The sequence below is a fragment of the Capricornis sumatraensis genome, chromosome 12, assembly GCF_032405125.1.
Source record: "Capricornis sumatraensis isolate serow.1 chromosome 12, serow.2, whole genome shotgun sequence".
Classification (NCBI taxonomy): domain Eukaryota; kingdom Metazoa; phylum Chordata; class Mammalia; order Artiodactyla; family Bovidae; genus Capricornis; species Capricornis sumatraensis.
The window spans coordinates 54247280-54267807 of record NC_091080.1 but is presented as its reverse complement, the minus strand read 5'-3'; positions in this window follow the sequence as shown (position 1 = coordinate 54267807).

Genomic DNA, 20528 nt, shown 5'->3' with positions numbered 1-20528 from the left:
GTGCTATGGGAATAATTTTTACCTTATATACGTTTATTTTTTTTAATTGAAAAATACTTTCATATAATTTAAAGTATTAATATTTGAATAACCCATCCATATATATCCACTCACATCTCAGTATTCTTGATATGCTGCTGCTGCTGCTAAGTTGCATCAGTCGTGTCCTACTCTGTGCGACCCCATAGACGGCAGCCCACCAGGCTCCCCCATCCCTGGGATTCTCCAGGCAAGAACACTGGAGTGGGTTGCCATTTCCATCTCCAATGCATGAAAGTGAAAAGTGAAAGTGAAGTTGCTCAGTCGTATCCGACTCTTTGTGATCCCATGAACTGTAGCCTACCAGGCTCCTCCGTCCATGGGCTTTCCCAGGCAAGAGTACTGGAGTGAGGTGCCATTGCCTTCTCCCATTCTTGACATATATAATAGCTAATCATAAGACACTAAAAATAATGCAGAAATTTCTAGATAAGCTCTCTGGTTCTCTGAGGCTTCAGTCTTATTTTGTGAAAATGAAACTGTAGAGATGGATGAAATTACAATTTGAGGATGAGTGAAGATTCTGGTAATGGCACTGTCCTTTGTGCTATAGAAGGTGGATCATCTCTTGAAGACCAAGTGCCTCGGTCTCCTCAAAGACACCTCATGTCTGAAAATTTGCTTTGGAGTGCCTTCAGTGAGCTTTATTCTGTCTATTCTGCCTATTCTGCCTCCTTTCCCTTTTTCACATAGTATCTCACCATTCAAAAAATAAAAGTCATGGCACCCAGCCCCATATTTCATGGCAAATAGCTGGAGAAAGAATGGAAAGAATGACAGATTTTATTTTCTTTAGTTCCAAAATCACTATAGATGGTGACTACAGCCATGTAATTAAAAGACATTGCTCCTTGGAAGAAAAGCTATAAGAGTCAAACCTAGACAGCATATTAAAAAGCACAGACATCACTTTACCGGCAAAGGTCCTTCTAGTCAAAGCTATGGTTTTTCCATTTATGATGTATGGATGTGAGATTTGGACCATAAAAAAAGGCTGAGTGCTGAAGAACTAATGTTTTCTATCAGTGGCACTGAAAAAGACTCTTGAGCATCCCTTGGATAGCAAGGATATGAAACCAATCTTAAAGGAAATTAGCCCTGAATATTCATTGGAAGGACTGATGCTAAAGTTTCAACACTTTGGCCACTTGATGCAAAAGGTGGACTCAACGGAAAAGACTCTGATGATAGAAGAGAATGAGGGCAAATGGAGAAGGGGGGAAAAAGAGGATGAGATGGTTGGGTGGTATCATTAACTCAATGGACATGAGTTGAGCAAATTCTGGGAGATAGTGAAGGATAGGGAAGCCTGGGGTGCTGCAGTTCATGTGTTGCAAAGGGTAGGACAGATCTAAACAACTGAACAACAACTTCATCATGCAGCTGCTGCTTTGCCAAGTATATTTAACTTTCCAAAATTAGATTAATTATGATCTGTTAGAATATTTTAAAAAGTGGTGTCTCATGTCTGAAATCATCCCAAATATGTGCTAATATGCCCCATAGAAAATATCTGTGGTCACCAACAACCATCTGCTGCTCTCATGCACATTTCCAAAAGTATGAATAGATATCTGTAAGACATTTTTTTTTGCCATTTTAATTTTTTAATTGAATAACAATTGCTTTATAGAATTTTGTTTTTCTATCAATTGTCAACAAAAATCAGCCATAGGTACACCAATGTTCCTTCCCTCCTGAACCTCTCTCCCATCTTCCACCCCATCCCACCCTTCTAGGTTGTTACAGAGCCCCTGCTTGAGTTCCCTGAGTCATTCTGCAAATTCTCATTGGCTTTCTATTTTACATATGGTATTGTAAATTTCCATGCTACTCTCTCCATACATCTCACCCTCTCCCTTCTCTGTTTCCCCATGCCCAAAAGTCTGTTCTCTATGTCTGTTTCTCCCCTGCTGTCCTTAAAGTAAATCCATCAGTACCATCTTTATAGATTCCATATATATGCATCAGTATATGATATTATATTTCTCTTTCTGACTTACTTCACTCTGTATAATAGGCTCTAGGTTCATCCATCTAATTAGAACTGAGTTAAATGCACTCCTTTTCATGGCTGAATAGTATTCAATTGTATATATGTACCACTGCTTATTTATCCATTGATCTGTTGATGGACATCTAGGTTGCTTCTATGTTCTAGCTCTTGTAAATAGTGCTGGAATGAACATTGGGGTACATGTGTCTTTTTCAATTTTTGTTTCCTCAGGGTATATGCCTAGTAGTTGGGTTGCTGGGTCATATGGTGGTTTTAATTCTAGTTTTATAAGGATTCTCCACACTATCTTCATATCGCTGTATCAATCTTCCATATGGCTGTATTAATTTACATTCCCACCAGCAATGCAGGAGGGTTCCCTTTTCTCTACAGCCTCTCCAGCATTTATTGTTTAGAGTTTTTGATGGTGGCCATTATGACTGGTGTGAGGTGGTATCTCATTGTAGTTTTGATTTGAATTTCTCTAATAATGAGCAATGTTGAGCATCTTTTTATGTGTTTGCTAACCCTCTGTATGCCTTCTTTGGAGAAATGCCTGTTTAAGTCTTTTCCCCACTCTTTGATTGGGTTGTTTGTTGTTCTGGTATTGAGTTGTATGACCTGCTTGTATATTTTGGAAATGAGTTCTTTGCCAGTTGCTACCTTTGCTATTATTTTATCCGATTCTGAGAGTTGTCTTTTCACCTTGTTTATAGTTTCCTTTGCTGTGCAAAATCTTTTAAGTTTAATTAGGTCCCACTTGTTTATTTTTGTTTTTATTTCCATTATTCTAGGAGGTGAATCATAGAAGAACTTGCTTTGATAATAGGTATATTTCTGTTAATGTCGCAATTCTCCATGGCATCCAAGTTTTTATCATCTTAGATCATTTGTTTCAATCAAAACTATTTCCCAGTAATGAATTGTGCCCAATATTCTAACAACTTTTTTTTTTCTTCTCAACTGCTGCTGCTGCTAAGTTGCAGCAGTCATGTCCAACTCTGTGCAACTCCATAGACGGTAGCCCAACAGGCTCCTTTGTCCCTGGGATTCTCCAGGCAAGAATACTGGAGTGGGTTGACATTTCTTTCTCCAATGCATGAAAGTAAAAAGTGAAAGTGAATTCACTCAGTCATGTCCAACTCTTAGCGACCCCATGGACTGTAGCCTACCAGGCTCCTCCGTCTATGGGATTCTCCAGGCAAGAGTTCTCAACTGTTCCTACCTAAATCTGGCTTCTGAAATTCTCTATTGAGTAACTCTTATAGTCCATATTCCAGATTTCTCTCCAAATAAGTGCATGCAATCCAGACTAATAGCTCTAAAACAATGGATTCTAATTTCCCACAGAAAAAATTCAAAAATCTGGTGTTCAAATCTCTATCTAACCTGAACGTTATAATTTACAATCGACAGAAATCACTGGACTGAGGACCTGAGCCTGAATCTCACTTAAAATTTTTGCAAATTGTGTATAATTGCCCAAATTTATTCAAAATTTTTCTTTCCTAAATATTTTAGGAATATTTCCAAAATATTGTTTCCTAAATATTTAAAGTCATTTTCTCATACAGTTTTGCAAGTCTTAAATAGTTAGACTCAAAAAATCTTGTATACTTTAAAACATTAACAGGCAAATCTAATTAAAAATAATAGTAATAGAAGAGAAGGAGAAATAGCTTTTTCCAGCATCGTTTTCCACTTTTAACTTACATAAATGATGTTACAAGAGACATCTATTTGTTGTATTTAGTCCTTTTCTACATTCTGTTACTTTGCACAAACTCTCCTTCCCACTCAATTATTATTCACCCTTTTCCTGCATGGAGTTGCCCATCTCCATTCTTCTCACTTTAAAATGCCCAAAGAGATCAAAATGATCTCTTCTATAAATGATTGGAACTTACTTTTTGCCAATACAACCTGTCCCAGGCTTTTATTGTCCTTTTTGTTGTTGTTGTTGTTGTTGTTCATGCTTCACAATCAGCCATTTCACTAGTAGCCTTTGTTCCTTTTATTTAGAAATTACATTTAGGAATCAAGAATATACCTGTGGCAGATTCATGTTGATGTATGGCAAAACCAATACAATATTGTAAAGTAATTAACCTTCAAATAAAATAAATAAATTTATATTAAAAAAAAAAAAAAAAAAGAAACCAAGTTTAGCCACTGAATGTGCTCAGTGTTCTTGGGGTGTCTGTGTTTCTTGACCTCCCAGAGGACAGAGCTAGATAATATTGTTCACATATATCAATATAAAAACATTTATATTTATATAAGTGTCAGTTCAATTCAGTTGCTCAGTCGTGTACAACTCTTTGCGACCCCATGAATCGGAGCACGCCAGGCCTCCCTGTCGATCAACAAACCCCAGAGTTCACTCAGACTCACATCCATCGATTCTGTGACCCATCCAGCCATTTCATCCTTGGTTGTCCCCTGCACCTCCTGCCCCCAATCCCACCCAGCATCAAAGTCTTTCCCAAAGAGTCAATTCTTTGCATGAGGTGGTCAAAGTACTGGAGCTTCAGCTTTAGCATCATTCCTTCCAAAGAAATCCCAGGGCTGATCTCCTTCAGAATGGATTGGTTGGATGTCCCTGCAGTCCAAGTGACTCTCGAGTCTTCTCAAACACCACAGCTCAAAAGCATCAATACTTCAGCGCTCTGTCTTCTTCATAATCCAATTCTCACATCCATACATGACTACTGGAAAAACCATAGCCTTGACTAGAAGGACCTAAGTCGTCAAAGTAATGTCTCTGCTTTTGAATATACCATTTAGGTTGGTCATAACTTTTCTTCCAAGGAGAAAACGTATTTTAATTTCATGGCTGCAGTCAACATCTGCAGTCATTTTGGAGCCCACAAAAATAAAGTCTGACACTGTTTCCACTGTTTCCCCATCTATTTCCCATGAAGTGATGGGACCAGATGCCACGATCTTCGTTTTCTGAATGTTGAGCATTAAGCCAACTTTTTCACTCTCTTCTTTCACTTTCATCAAGAGACTTTTGAGTTCCTCTTCACTTTCTCCCATAAGGGTGGTGTCATCTGCATATCTGAGGTTAGTGATATTTCTCCCAGCAATCTTCATTCCAGCTTGTGTTTCTTCCAGTCCAGCGTTTCTCATGATGTACTCTGCAAATAAGTTAAATAAGCAGAGTGACAATACACAGCCTTGTCGTACTCCTTTTCCTATTTGGAACCAGTCTGTGTTCCATGTCCAGTTCTAACTGTTGCTTCCTGACCTGCATACAGATTTCTCAAGAGGCAGGTCTGATATTCCCTTCTCTTTCAGAATTTTCCACAGTTTATCATGATCCACACAGTCAAAGGCTTTGGCATAGTCAATAAAGCAGAAATAGATGTTTTTCTGGAACTCTCTTGCTTTTTCCATGATCCAGCAGATGTTGGCAATTTGATCTCTGGTTCCTCTGCTTTTTCTAAAACCAGCTTGAACATCTGGAAGTTCATAGTTCACGTATTGCTGAAGCCTGGCTGGGAGAATTTTGAGCATTACTTTACTAGCGTGTGAGATGAGTACAATTGTACGGTAGTTTGAGAATTTTTTGGCATTGCCTTTCTTTGGGATTGGAAATGAAACTGACCTTTTCCAGTCCTGTGGCCACTGCTGAGTTTTCCAAATTTGTTGGCATATTGAGTGCAGCACTTTCACAGCATCATCTTTTGGGGTTTGAAATAGCTCAACTTGAATTCCATCACCTCCACTAGCTTTGTCTTAGTGATGTTTTCTAAGCCTCACTTGACTTCACGTTCCAGGATGTCTGGTTCTAGATGAGTGATCACACAATCATGATTATCCGGGTTGTGAAGAACTTTTTTGTAGAATTCTTTTGTGTATTCTTGCCATCTCTTCTTAATATCTTCTGCTTCTGTTAGGTCCATACCACTTCTGTCCTTTATCGAGCTTGTGCCTATAGAAATATATGTAAATCAATATAAATTCAAATTATTTTATATTTCAAAAAAGTGCATCTGATAGAATGTACTTACTATGAGGCAAACTTTGAGTTTTTACATACATTTTTTTTGAATTTGTGCCTCAAAACAACCCAGTCAGATGGCTGCCATTCTTATCCTCATACATAAAACAAAACTAGTGGAGGTGATGGAATTCCTGTTGAGCTGTTTCAAATCCTGAAAGATGATGCTGTGAAAGTGCTGCACTCAATATGCCAGCACATTTGGAAAACTCAGCAGTGGCCACAGGACTGGAAAAGATCAGTTTTCATTCCAATTCCAAAGAAAGGCAATGCAAAAGAATGCTCAAACTACCGCACAATTGCACTCATCTCACACGCTAGTAAAGTAATGCTCAAAATTCTCCAGGCCAGGCTTCAGCAATATGTGAACTGTGAACTTCCAGATGTTCAAGCTGGTTTTAGAAAAGGAAGAGGAACCAGAGATCAAATTGCCAACATCCACTGGATCATGGGAAAAGCAAGAGAGTTCCAGAAAAACATCTATTTCTGCTTTATTGACTATGCCAAAGCCTTTGACTGTGTGGATCATGATAAACTGTGGAAAATTCTGAAAGAGATGGGAATACCAGACCACTTAACCTGCCTCTTGAGAAATGTGTATGCAAGTCGGGAAGCAACAGTTAGACCTGGACATGGAACACAGACTGATTCCAAATAGGAAAAGGAGTACGACAAGGCTGTGTATTGTCACCCTGCTTATTTAACTTATATGCAGAGTACATCATGAGAAACCCTGGGCTGGAAGAAGCACAGCTGGAATGAAGATTGCTGGGAGAAATATCACTAACCTCAGATATGCAGATGACACCACCATTATGGCAGCAAGTGAAGAGGAACTCAAAAGTCTCTTGATGAAAGTGAAAGAGGAGAGTGAAAAAGTTGGCTTAAAGCTCAACATTCAGAAAACGAAGATCGTGGCATCTGGTCCCATCACTTCATGTGAAGTAGACGGGGAACAGTGGAAACAGTGTCAGATTATTTTTGTGGGCTCCAAAATGACTGCAGATGATGACTGCAGCCATGAAATTAAAATACGTTTTCTCCTTGGAAGAAAAGTTATGACCAACCTAGATAGTATATTCAAAAGCAGAGACATTACTTTGCCGACTTAGGTCCTTCTAGTCAAGGCTACGGTTTTTCCAGTAGTCATGTATGGATGTGAGAGTTGGACTGTGAAGAAGGCAGAGCTCCGAAGCATTGATGCTTTTGAACTGTCGTGTTGGAGAAGACTCTTGAGAGTACCTTGGACTGTAAGGCGATCCAATCAGTCCATTCTGAAGGAGATCAGCCCTGGGATTTCTTTGGAAGGAATGATGCTAAAGGTGAAGCTCCAGTACTTTGGCCACCTCATGTGAAGGGTTGACTCATTGGGAAAGACTTTGATGCTGGGAGGGATTGGGGGCAGGAGGAGAAGGGGATGACGGAGGAGGAAATGACTGGATGGCATCATGGACTCTATGGACGTGAGTCTGAGTGTACTCCGGGATATGGTGATGGACAGGGAGGCCTGGCGTGCTGCGGCGATTCATGGGATCGCAAAGAGTCAGACACGACCGAGCGACTGAACTGAACTTAACTGATACATAAAACTAAGGTTATAAAGATTGTTACACTAATACAATAGTGTAACTTTGCTGGTTAAATGTAGAAATCCTACATGTTGAAGACAAATTACAGAAAGGAAAAATAATTGCCTCAAAGGGGAAAACTGAACTCGTTTTCATCCTTCCTTCCTAGTTTGTTTCCTTTCTTTCTTTCAGATAAATGTAATATTATTTCTAGACTTTGGGTGAAAATATTTCATCAGACTGTGAAAAGCATGACTGGCTGTTAAGCTCTTTTTGATTTACAAATACTGTATGAATTACTGTGCTGAAAGTTGCAAGGTTATGATTGGATTTTTAGCAGAATGCTATGATCAATTAACAATGCCTGCCAAGAATACCTGAGGGACAGGTGGCAGTATGTTATATTTAGTAACTCTATTATAACAGCCTATTTTCAGTATTCCCTGCTTTCTATTAATCATTTAATTCCCTACAACATAGAATTTAGTGCACTCGACTAATTTTTTAAACTCATCTATTTTTCCAACAAAATTATAAATGTTATTATGAAAAAATACTTATATCCATCTTGTTCATTTTTGTATCTGGAGTGTCTGGTATAGTGCATAGTATCTATATGAATTATAAATTGTGAAAACAAAGGTTAAATGTATATCTTATTTTGAAACCTTGTGTGAACAAACAGAACATTAGTAGGTGAATAATATGTTATAGACATGTTTAAATAACTGAGAACTAACAAAATGTTCTCAAAGGTCATCTGGGAACTGCTACCATCCTAAAAGTTATTTATTTTGAGATGCAAAATGACAGATGAAAATTTCCAATATCAAATTTTTTTAACATCAGCTGTAGCAATAGTCCTATATAACCTCATTATTGCTGCAACGGTTGTAAAGTCAATGGCTTGTAAAGTATATGATGTAATGAATATTCATGTTATGCAGATAGTAATGGGAATGCTTCTAGAACTCCACCTCCTTTCTGATACATTCTGGTCACATACTGATCTCTCTATGGAGTAAGTATTTCACCTTTTTATTAGTTTATTGTTAAATGCACCCAAGCATCGAGATTAATGCTATAAACTTAATATATATGAAATACAGTTATGAAGTATTAGAACAGAATCTTTCATATCTACTGAGAAATCTTGCTTTGTTTTTAAAAGTATGCTTCCTTTTTAGGAGAGATAACAGAAACAACTTCTATCACACTCAAAAGCAGCCATCTACTATAGAGAGTAAAAAGTGGCAGAGAAAATAGAGTGCACTTCTGTTATGAAATCTACACACAAAACTATAGCCAGTGACATTTTCATTCTTTCTGTATATTAGCCAAAAGCATTAAGATTTGAATGGATTAATTTACTTCTATTACCAGAAACCTGAGATAACATAATGCTTTTTGTTCCGTCTGCAATATGACCAGGAGAAATTGTAATGAATATGTTTAATTTCTCTGATAAAATGCTAAAGGACAAAATCATCCACCATTGTTTTTTAATGAACAAAATAATTTTGGTTTTAGAATATATTAAGACATACACAGTGGTAGGAATTATGGATAAGCTAAAAACAGTTTAGAAAAATACAATATATCTTATTTTAAAAAAAAAAGTTTTAAGATTTTCTTGTGTTTTACAATTTTTATGATAGTGCATTAATTCAATGCCGAGAGAGGTAGATATCTGTAAAGTAGTACATTTATGAAGAATATTAAGACAATCATAATTTATAACAGTCAAAAAAAAAAAGAAGAAGAAATCAACATGTGAGTTCACTCAGAGAATTTCAGGCCCAGAAATAATTAAAATTTATTTTTCTTTTTGGGATGATATTGTCTAGTAGTACAGATTTCATCGGGAATTCAAAATTCATACTTCATTTGTTCATTCCTTTCTCTATGGTAGCAATTAAAAAGAGATATTAAGAATACAATGTGTTCCCTGAAATGGCATTGTTATTATTCAATTATATCAGGACTTAAGAAGATGAGTTATAATAGATATATGAAATAGGTAATTTAATAATAATTTTTTAGAATGTTAAAAATGCTTAAGATTTTAGTGTATCCTGCTCTTAAAATCAGGTAAGCAGGGTTTCCTTCTGTTTTTTCTTTTTAATGTATGCAAAAAATCCATTGTGATGATTTACTACTGAGAATCTCTTTGGTTTCATTTTTGTAAGCCTGGAGGTCAACATTTGGTTGCAGAGAATTCTTAGTCACTCTTATTATTGTCATTTTTATAACCAGAAGAAGCTAGAAAGGTAGATCCTTTCTCAACTTGTAAGTGTCAAGTGGGGTGCTGTTGAAATGCATATTTTCAGTCATAAGTTAAAGTATAAGAATATCTTCAAAGTGTTTCAATTATATATACCTGTGTCGGATTTATGTTGATGTATGGCATAACCAATACAATATTGTAAATAATTAACCTCCAATTAAAATAAATTTATATTAAAAAAGAAGAAGATATTTATCATATTTCCACCTGAAAATAGCAGGGCATTCCTGTTAAGATTTTTTTTAATGGTGTCTGCTTGACTTCGGCAACAGATACAGTCTTAATAATTTATTGTTGTTTAAGAATTTTATGGTATAACTGTGCCAAAATGAAACCAGAAAGTTATGACACCATTCTTTCTTTCTCCCTGCTGAGGTGATGACCTAGGTAATTTCAAAATAGCATTTTCTTTTCTTACAGAAAAATTGCTGCTAAAATGAAATGAAAGAAAGCTTGCAATTGCTTTCAAAAATATAAAGTTTCACTCAAATAATCATACTCCAATTTTTTTCATTCAGATGGCATATTTAAACAAGCAACCCCAGACACACAGTAGAAAATTCTAACGTATAATAGCACACTTCTCTTTCCCTGTACTTTTAAGTGGTCAGTTTTCTTCTACAAATATTTCATCAGAATATCACAATAGTTTTATGAGATGAGGAGACCTTGTTTTATTATTTCCATTTTTCTCAGATTAAACGACTTGAACAAATACCAATTATTTAAACAAAACTGAGAATCAAAACTCCCAATTTATATTCTAGTATGATTTCCTTCAAAACACTGAAAACAATTCCATTTTTGTTGTTTGCCAGAGGTTGGCTTTCAAATGGTCCACTCCCTCCCCATCTGTCCCACATATAGACAAAATATAATGCAATTCCTGGCGTTCTTTCCTTTGGTGTGGTGAAGTGTCACTCTAGTCATGGATTCTCCAAGCTCCACCCCCTTATCACAATAAAACCCAAGCTATTCTCCTAACCTTCTCTACTCAATCCCTGTGGATCAGCTTTACCAGCTGAGCTACCGGGGAAATCCCATGGATCAGCTTTAGAGAGTGTTTGCTTTCTCCCATGAGCCTCATTATGTCAGTAGTACAACTGTTCCCATCTTCTTGGGCATCATCAGTCTTTATGTTTGACCACATTTTGGTTATGTGAGAGGGGCATATCTCACTTTTGCAATATGGCCACAAAATACACATAGACCTAAATTTCAATTTACTTTTGTAGAAATCTTCCTTCTGAATCTCTACAAATAAAATAATTCTCCTGCTTTCTTCCTCTGTAATCTTTACCTATATTTACACGGAGTGTTCATTTCTCTTCAGGATTCCTCCTCTTGCCAGCAACTCCTCCCCCCACCTCCATTTTCCTTTCATACCTGTGGTCTTTCCATGCCCTGTTTTAGAAAACATGTGACAATATACATTGATTGTTCTACTTACAGCAAGGAAAACATTACACAGGAACATGCAAATTTGTACTTTAAAATTGATTATGCTGTTGGAGCAGGGGTTGGAAAAATGTTTCAAGAACCAATTAGTGAATATTTTAGGCTCATTAGCCGGATTGTTCCTGTTGCATCTATTCAACTCTATAATTGTAACTCAAAAGCAGCCATAAACAACACATAAAGAAGGCTTTTATGGCTTAATCATAAGATAAATTTAAAATTGAACTATCATATGATCTAGCAATCCCACTCTTGGGTATATATCTGAAGGATGTGAAATCAGTGTCTCCAAGAGATGACTGCATTCTCAAGTTCATTGCAGGTTTATTTACAAAAGAAGTGTTCATCAAAGGGTGAATGAATTGAGAAGTTGTGACTTGTGACTTACAGATAGATAGTAGAAAGATAGATAAACAATACACACAAACAATGGAATATTAATATTATTCAGCAGTGAGAAAGGACATGTGTCATTTTCAATGACAAGGATGAAACTTGAAGCCACTATGCTAAATGAGATAAGTAAAGAAGAAGACAAATATTGGATGATGTCACTAATATGTAGAATCCAAAAGGAAAAAAAAAAAAAAGATTGAAATTGTCAAGAAAAATGGTGGTAGAATGGTGGTTACCAGAAGCTGGGGATAGGGGAATTGGGGATATACTGTATAAGAGTACAGATCTGCAACTAATAGCTATATAACTTCTGGAGATATAAGGCAGAAACATAATAATTATAGTCAACAAAATACCCTATTATACGCTTCAAAATTTCTAACAGACTAGATCTCAACTGTTCTCAATAGCAAAGAAAGAAATAGTAATTATGTGACATGATGAAGGGGTTAGCTAACCCTTCTGGAATAATTGTATTGCAATATATAAATGTATCAAACCAAAACACTGTACATCTCAAATTACACAATGGTATATATTAATTATATCTCAATTTTTAAATGATAAAGAATAAAATTTATGTGAAAAAAGCAAATGCCAGCTATACCTGACCTATAGGCTGTACTATGTCTACCCCTATACTATTCCTAGGTAATTTATTGCAAAGAGGTAACAAACCAAGAAAAAATTTTTTCACTCAGTATCACTTAATTACTTTAACATTTAATACTTAAGAAAACAAATGAGAGATGGCTAGATAATAACTATATGGATGTTTCAAAGAGGTACAGTAATTATTTTTATTCTGAGTTCCATAGACTAGGCATATAATAGCTATTTATTAAATAAATGAAGCAACAGCCTGTCACACAACACTGAAAACATTATAGCAGTCTTTGGAATATATATTTAATATTTAATATTGAAAATAAATCAGCAAAGTTTTAATGTAAGTAGTCCAGAATATTCGCAAAGAGTCAGACATGACTGAGCAACTTCACTTTCACTTTTCACTTTCATGCATTGGAGAAGAAATGGCAACCCATTCCAGTGTTCTTGCCTGGAGAATCCCAGGGACAGGGGAGCTTAGTGGGCTGCCATCTGTAGTGTCACACAGAGTTGGACACGACTGAAGTGACTTCAGCAGCAGCAGCAGCAGCAGTCCAAAATAATATCTACCAAAAAATAAATAAAAATCAAAGAGTTTAGCTTTCGAGGGTATTAAAACCATGAAGTGACCCATGAAATATTAAAATATAAAAATTTGTGTTCTGAAGAGCTAGATCTAGCAACTAATTTTCTTATTCAAATATAAATATTGTGCTTTATAATTATAAATACATATATGGTTTCTAAGAAAAAAATGCACTCACATTAGCAGAGTTAAAACATCATTTTGTAACTGTAATAACACATTCAATTGAGCAATTCTGAAATAACTGCAAAGCTGTGCTACTTAAACATGTTTGGCTTTGGTTCCTGCCCAATAACACAACCAAAAGATTAAATCTGCAATAAAACAAGCCAAAGGCCTCTGGAGGATATTAAGATAGCTGCCTACTCTGCTTTTGATTATTAGTTTCCTAAAACTTCTCATTTGAATGTAAATCTGAACTCTGAATAATGTTTATTTTTTTTAATGTAACTCCAAGAGATTTGATAATCTTTACGAAGAGTTTTGAATCAGAGCAATGCCCCTCTTTATTTTTGATCTGAATTCTATTCTTTATTTACCTATAGGCATAAGCAATTTTGCTACAGCCACTCATGGGAATTGTGTCTGCATATGAAGAAGAAGACAGGTAGGTATTTCCTATAATCAGTATTCATTAATATTGTTCATAAATATATATTTTCATCCTTAATATCTTTGACATTGGCATCAATAGGGGTATATAGGCAAAGAGTAATATGTGGTTCTTGCTTTCACTGAGTGCTGAATTAATTTGAAATGCAGACCATATGCCAGAAATTTAAAAATATGGCATGGTGAGATAATATTTGACATACTTGTTGAGGTTTTTTTTCTTATTATTTAATTTTTCAATTTTTCCTATTTAATCAGCAGCAGCTCTGTTTCCCTTTAAAAGGAAACAGTGAAAAGACATAAAGCAGAGATAGCCAATATGTTTCTGGCTTTCACTTTAAACATCTAAACCCTTTAGAGAAGTTTAATGTTCTTGCAGAATAGGTTAAAGAAAGATGACCCAAGGTATATGACAAAAATCTCTGGCAGAATCAGTGTGTGGATGTGATACCACTCACTTCATTACCAGAAAGTAACTATCCTGAGTAGGAGGGCAGAAGAGAAAAGTGAAGGAGATGAGGCTTTTTTAGACAACTTTCCAGTACTACCTGAGAAATGTCAGGCACCTGGAGAGAAAATGAATGTATACACGTAACTGGGCAGATAGATCCGTGGACAGTTCTACAGAGAGTTTCTGCTCTCAAGTGAAGCATAGAAGAAGCAAAGATTTAATGGGAGCCATGACCAGTGTGGTGTTGGACAACTTGGTTATTTCTGTGAGGTACTGATGTAACCTACAAAATACAGGATAAGTAGAGAAGTCTGCTTTTCCCCACAGAATAATCTTAACTTTAGCAAAAGCAGGGAGGTAAACACAAGAACGTTATCCATCATCCTGTCTGGAGGGAACTGATTATAAATTAAATCAAACTGTATAATATTTTAGAGTCAAACATTGGACTTTGATACCTCTTTGTGAAGTCTGTGATTCTGTTTTCTATAACTGTAATATTAATAATTATTAATATTAGTAATACAATGATGTATACAGAGTAGGATGTATACAACATATGATGAAGACACAATTAGTAATTAGAATGCTTGTTAGAGCTTAGGAACCTTTTATTTTGGACTCAGTGATCATATATATGTTGGTGCTATTCACTCTGCTAAGAAAAATTGTGAGGGAATTAAAACTGTATTTTTTGGACATGGATTTAGTTAACACTGAGACATATGAATGGAAGTGAAATTTAGATTTGTAAGTCTCTGGTATTGAAGTATCAACAAAACATGAGGCAGGCAATAGATGGGCCCCAGGTCAGATATTTACAGCTAGCCCCTTATTTATGCTTCAAAAATAAAAATAATAAATGGAACAGAATAAGTAGCTGGACTCTGTCTCCTGTGGACCTCAAGATAATGGGAACAGCAGGAATACGTAGGGACTAAGCCCTGCTTAGGTAAAAGATATGGTGACCACATACTTCTCTTTTTGAAGTAAAGGAGACCCCTTCATCTCTCCAAGATACACATGGGCAGAAAGGATCCTCAGGGGAGGGGGAGGAATCTGTCTTGGCTCAAAGGTCCATATGCACACACAGTGATTGCCCTGAGCCAGGTAAAATATGGACTCAAAGACCAACAAAGCAAAATGATTGGCCAGAGGAAACTGAAAGAACTGCTCTTATATGAGTTATGTAAACCACACCAAAAGTGTGTGACTCTCTCTCCAAGCACACGTGTGCCTTCTCCACACATATCTCCTCTCCTGATAAATATTTTCCTTGCCTCACTGCTTTTCATCTCTGCTAAATTCTTTCTTCAAAGCAAACAAGAGCCAAGGCTCTGCTACCAGCCACAGCCCCTGGTGTTCTAATGGTTAAGATTTGGCACTTTGACCACCATGGCCATAGTTTAATCCCTGATCAGGGAACTGAGGGGCTTTCCTGGGAACTCAGATGGTAAAGAGTCTACCTGCAATGCAGGAGACCAGGGTTTGATCCCTGGGTTGAGAAGATCCCCCGGAGAAGACGATGGAAACCTACTGCAGTATTCTTGCTTGGTGAATTCCATGGACAGAGGAGCCTGGCAGGCTACAGTTTATGGGGCTGCAAAGAGTCAGACATGACTGAGTGACTAACACACACACACACACACACACACACACACACACACACACACACACACACACAGAACTGAGAGGAATCCCCGATGGCTCAGTGAGTATAGACTTGTTGATCTTTTCTATTGTCTTTTTAGTCTCTATTATATTTACTTCTGCTTTAATCTTTGTTATTTCTTTTCTTCCACTAAATTTGGGCTTCATTTGTTCTACTTACTTTTTCTAGTTCTTTGAGGTGTAAAATTAGGTTGTTTATTTAAGACTGTTAAGGTCTTAAGGTTGGTATTTATCAGTATGAACCTCTCTTTTAGAACTTCCTTTGATATATTCCATAAACTTTAGTATGTTGCATTTTCATTTTTTCCAAGGGATTCTCTTTTGATTTCTTTTTTGATCTATTGATCATTCAGTCACATGTTGTTTAATCTCAATATATTTGTGAATTTTTCACTTTTCCTTTGTAATTAATTTCTAGTTTTATGCTACTGTGTTGCTATCAGTGTATATAATTATTCAAATTCTATCTTACCTGGCAAATAGTAATTTTTTCCTGATGAGTACAGATAATTTTTCTGTCTTTGCAGTAAGCAATGTGTGTATTCATTTTCACACAGCAGGCATTGTGTATGTTTGAATTTACAGATAGCTCCCAGAATATTATTAAAACTTTTTTCCTTGCTATTAGCTCAGTTGAAATAATTTTTCAACCCATTTACATTTAAGGTAATTATTCATAAGTATGATCCTGTTGCCATTTACTTTATTGTTTTGGGTTTGAGTTAATACACCCTTTTTGTGTTTCCTGTCTAGAGAAGACTTTCATAGATATAAGGAAAGATGTGCAATAAACACAAGAAGAATAGATAATGAACTGATACCATGTATCTCCCTTTTATTGTTAATACTTTTCTTTACAAGAATAAAGCAGGAATTATACTTGGTGTGCCCAGGAAATGTTCAATTTATGCAATAACTGTTCTGAGGTATAGGAGAATAAAGTCAAGGCAACCATAAATTAAGTGCTAGTACAATTAACCGTGCTTAGAAAATTGCCTAGCATATACCAAGTGGTAAATACACATTTTATATATATATATATATATATATATATATATATATATATATATATAATGTTTCCTTACTTATTGCCTAAAATAAGTAAGTATACTTATCTTTATTAGATTTGGGTATATAATTTATTTCCAAATTTTAAGACTTCTCAATTAATATTCTTGCATCTAAAAATTGATTCTAGGGATCAATACAGCTTATTTTAGAAATAGTTAATTAAATCTAATTTTTTAAACATATGAAAATAATCTTTAATTTTTAAAATAAGGAAATTTTACTTTCATAAAATTGTGCCTGTTTCTGTATGACTTCAAATGAAAGTCTTAGTGAAATTGTGTTTCAAAGCACTTTTTGTTTTCTAGCAAGATTTAATTTCTCTGGGGATTTCAAATTAATATTCCTGCTACCACTATTTTGACTCAGCATAGTTTTACTCTCTATTCAAAAAGTTTTGCATGGACTTTTAAACAAACAGAACTTTTATCATCTCTTCCCTATAGCACAGTATCCTCCATATTTGGTATTTATTTTATGGGCTCCTCTGGTAGCTCAAATGGTAAAGAATCTGCCTGAGATGCTGGAGATTTGAGTTCAATCTCTGGGTCAGGAAAATCCCCTGGAAAAAGGAATGGCTACTTATTCCAATACTCTTGCCTGCAGAATTCTATGGACAGAGAAGCCTGGCAGGAGTCTCCTACAGTTTATGAATTCTCAAAGAGTTGGACACAACTGAATGACTAACCTACATAGAAAACATCAGAAAAGAAACGTTGAAAAGGCAATAATCTATGTATACATCTTAAATTATCACAACAAATAGTTAAATTTAAAGAAAGAAAAAGATGATTCTTTAAATTTTTTAATTTAATATTAAAACCAAGCATTACCACTAACTTATGTAACTGAAAAATCTTTTCTAAACTCTGTTATAAGCTAGAGGATTACATAAACTTTCTATTTACAAAGCTCAGGCAAAATTTATGTATTTGAAATATGATATTCTACCTAAAAGAATTTATAATCATGACATTATTTGAAACATGCCTGTATTGCTTAAAATGGATAACCAACCAAGACCTACTATATAGCACGGAAAGCTGTGTCCAGTATTCTGTAACAACATCAATGGGAAAAGAACTTGAAAATAAGTTATTTATATATATATATATATATATATATATATATATATATATATATATATATATATATATATATATATATCTGAATTACTTTGCCTTACACTTGAAAGTAATGCAGCACTGTTATTTAACTATATAGCAATATAAAGTTAAAAAATAAAAAATTAATTTATTATATAACAAAAAAATAGAAATATTCCTATGTCATAAAATTAAATAACATTTATTATGAACTTGCTTTCTTCCTCCAACTGACTGTTACAATTCTACCCAGATGATAATAAATAAGCTCAAAATAATAGTGGTCTAAGTACAAGTGGTCTAAGTATAAGTGGTCCAAGGCAAACCATTCAATATCACAGTAATCCAAATCTATGTATGCCCCAACCAGTAACACTGAAGAAGCTGAAGTTGAACGGTTCTATGAAGACCTACAAGACCTTTTAGAATTAACACCCAAAAAAGATGTCTTTTTCATTAGAGGGGACTGGAATGCAAAAGTAGCAAGGTAAGAAACACCTGGAGTAACAGGCAAATTTGGCCTTGGAATACGGAATAAACCAGGGGAAAGGCTAATAGAGTTTTGTCAAGAGAACACACTGGTCATAGAAAACACCCTCTTCCAAAAGCACAAGAGAAGACTCTACACATGGACATTACCAGATGGTAAACACCGAAATCATATTGATTACATTCTTTGCAGCCAAAGATGGAGAAGCTCTATACAGTCAGCAAAAACAAGACTGGGAGCTGACTGTGGCTCAGATCATAAACTTATCACCAAATTCAAACTTAAATTGAAGAAAATAGGGAAAGCCAGTAGACCATTCAGGTATGACCTAAATCAAATCCCTTATGATTATATAGTGAAAGTGAGAAATAGATTTAAGGGACTAGATCTGATAGAGTGCCTGATGAACTATGGATGGAAGTTTGTGACATTATACAGGATACAGGGATCAAGACCATTCCCATGGAAAAGAAATGCAAAAAGCAAAATGGCTCTCTGGGGAGGCCTTACAAACAGCTATGAAAAGAAGAGAAGTGAAAAGCAAAGTAGAAAAGGAAAGATATAAACATCTGAATGCAAAGTTCAAAAGAATAGCAAGAAGAGATAAGAAAGCCTTCTTCAGTGATCAATGCAAAGAAACAGAGGAAAACAACAGAATGGGAAAGACTAGAGATCTCTTCAAGAAAATTACAGATACCAAGGGAACTTTTCATGCAAAGATGGGTTCAATAAAAGACAGAAATGGTATGGACCTAACTGAATCAGAAGATATTAAGAAGAGGTGGCAAGAATACACAGAAGAACTGTACTAAAAAGATCTTCACAACCAAGATAATCACGATGGTACTATCATTCACCTAGAGCCAGACATCCTGGAATGTGAAGTCAAGTAGGCCTTAGAAAGCATGGCTACAAACAAAGTGGAGGTGATGGAATTTCAATTGAGCTATTTCAAATCCTGAAAGATGATGCTGTGAAAGTGCTGTACCTAATTTGCCAGCAAATTTGGAAAACTCAGCAGTGGCCACAGGACTGGAAAAGGTCAGTTTTCATTCCAATCCCAAAGAAAGGCAATGTCAAAGAATGCTCAAACTACTGCACAATTGCACTCATCTCATACACTAGTAAACTAACGCTCAAAAAACTTCAAGCCAGGCTTCAGCAATACGTGAACTGTGAACTTTCAGATGTTCAAGCTGGTATTCAAAAAGGCAGAGGAACCAGAGATCAAATTGCTCACACCTGCTGGATCATGGAAAAAGCAAGAGAGTTCCAGAAAATATCTATTTCTGCTTTATTGATGTTGCCAAAGCCTTTGACTGTGTGGATCACAATAAACTGTGGAAAATTCTGAAAGAGATGGGAGTACAAGACCACCTGACCTGCCTCTTGAGAAACCTACATGCAGGTCAGGAAGCAACAGTTAGAACTGGACATGGAACAACAGACTGGTTCCAAATAGAAAAATGAATACGACAAGGCTGTATATTGTCACCCTGCTTATTTAACTTATATGCAGAGTACATCATGAGAAACACTGGACTGGAAGAAACACAAGCTGAAATCAAAATTGCCTGGAGAAATATCACTAACCTCAGATATACAGATGACACCACCTCTGTGGCAGCAAGTGAAGAGGAACTAAGAAGCCAATTGATGTAAGTGAAAGAGGAGAATGAAAAAGTTGCCTGAAAGCTCAACATTCAGAAAACGGAGATCATGGCATCTGGTCCCATCACTTCATGGGAAATAGATGGGGAAACAGTGGAAACAGTTTATTTTTTTGGGCTCCAAAATCACTGCAGATGGTGACTGCAGCCATGAAATTAAAAGGTGCTTACTCCTTGGAAGAAAAGTTATGACCAACCTAGATAGCATATTGAAAAGCAGAGACAATACTTTGCCAACAAAGGTCTGCCTAGTTAAGGCTATGGTTTTTCCAGTGGTCATGTATGGATGTCAGAGCTGGACTGTGAAGAAAGCTGAGCACCGAATAATTGATGCTTTTGAACTGTGGTGTTGGAAAAACTCTCGAGAGTCCCTTGGACTGCTAGGAGATCCAACCAGTCCATCCTAAAGGAGATCAGTCCTGGGTGTACATTGGAAGGAATGATGCTAAAGCTGAAACTCCAATACTTTGGCCACCTCATGAAAAGAGTTGACTCATTGGAAAAGACCCAGA